Source organism: Coenobita brevimanus, chromosome 15 (genome assembly GCF_032717465.1).
Source record: "Coenobita brevimanus isolate Jiangsu-jjx chromosome 15, ASM3271746v2, whole genome shotgun sequence".
NCBI classification, from domain to species: Eukaryota; Metazoa; Arthropoda; class Malacostraca; order Decapoda; family Coenobitidae; genus Coenobita; species Coenobita brevimanus.
The window spans coordinates 4,648,539-4,650,306 of NC_136968.1; positions in this window are offsets into that span (position 1 = coordinate 4,648,539).

Consider the following 1,768-nt stretch of genomic DNA (forward strand, 5'->3'; position numbering starts at 1 on the left):
ATCTGTCTGAAGAGCATGGTGAGGAATTTCCACATGTTTCTGCAGACAGAGCAGTATGTCCTGATTTGCAATGGTGCTACAGGTAACTTAATGAACTGTTAATACAGTATTTTGAGTTTTAGTCACACAAATATTTACCAGTGCCAATGCTGTTATATGAATAATACTATTGAGCATTATATGGATGGTTCAATTCAGCTCAGATTTTTTTGCTTGTTTATTGTAAACATACTTTTCAAAGGAGTCAAATTATTGTTGAAACGTTTTCTGTAATTTCCATGTTTATAGTATATATCAATATATTTATTTGTGTAGCATTCTGTCTCAACTAACCTAGCCTTTGCAACTGTGCCTAATAATGTTATTTCAGTGTAGTTGTACATACAGTAGTATTACTGTTATAGCTAACCATGCATTAGGTCAACAAATGTTATTTAAAACAGGAATGTCAGTATATATGTCATATATAATATATGTGAGTTTAGGTGTCTGAGTCAGAAGGCTACAGTAAATCCTCAAGGTAACACCCACATATTTAACTATTGTCATTTAACACAAACCCAGTATAATTATTATTTGTCTGTATGGTAATGAATAACAAAATCATGGGGAAACATTTATTAGGCTAGTCTTCAGTGAGAGACTGATTGTAAAATGCAATGGTGGATATGAGTACAGTATTTCTTAGCATTATGTCTAGGGTCTACCGTATTAGTGTTTCTAATATAAACAGAGAATGCAAGATGCAGAGTTTACAAGAAATTTATATGGGACTGAGACTGATGGATGCAGTATGTGAGGCAGACCACCAGTCAGGTGAATGGAGAAGATAGAAGAGTATATGAGGGAGAGAAATATGAGTGGAAGGGGAGGGCTTGATGCTTAGTTAGACTTGGTAAATACAGTATGCATTATGGTACATTGTAGTAATGGTTTGTGTATCTCTTCCAGACTGTATTACAAGGAATTCAAGAAGAACTATGGAGAGCCAGATGGAGAAAGCATGTTGCATCATCTCCAAAAGATGATTGACAAATACAATACCATTGACATGACTGCCAATCTAGCAAGAGTTGGTAATGACATATGTGTTGCCCTTTGCACTGACCTCATGAAACGTGTACATGAATATGTTAGACAAAGTGGAGAGCTGGTTTTTGTAGATGGCTCGGGGGGAGTAGATCGACATGGTTGCCGAGTTTTCTTGATGATGACTCATAGTGTTGCAGGAGGGTTACCTCTTGGGTTGTTAGTAACAAGTTCTGAATCAGAAAAAGTTCTTACAGAGGGATTCCGCCTTCTAAAGGATCTCTTTCCAACTAATGCTTTCTTTGGCAGACAAAAGGGACCCCAAATCTTCATGACGGATGATGCTGAAGCTGAGCGGAAAGCCTTACACAATGTGTATCAAGATTCTACCCTGCTCCTTTGTTCTTTTCATATTCTTCAAGCAATGTGGCGTTTCCTGTGGGATACTAAGCATAAAGTTGAGAAGGATCACAGACCTCACATTCTTAAACTAGTTAAATACATGTTGTACGCCAAGACAGAAGAAGAAATGACAGGACACTATGATGCACTCCAGAAGGATGAAAAGGCAAACAAGTATCATGGTCTTATGACTTATGTGGAGAGACTGTACCAAAGACAACAAGAGTGGGCCCATTATTTCAGGTGTAAGCTTCTAGTCAGGGGAAATAACACAAATAATTTTTGTGAGGCTGCAATGAAGGTGATGAAGGACAAGATATTTTTCAGGACCAAAGCT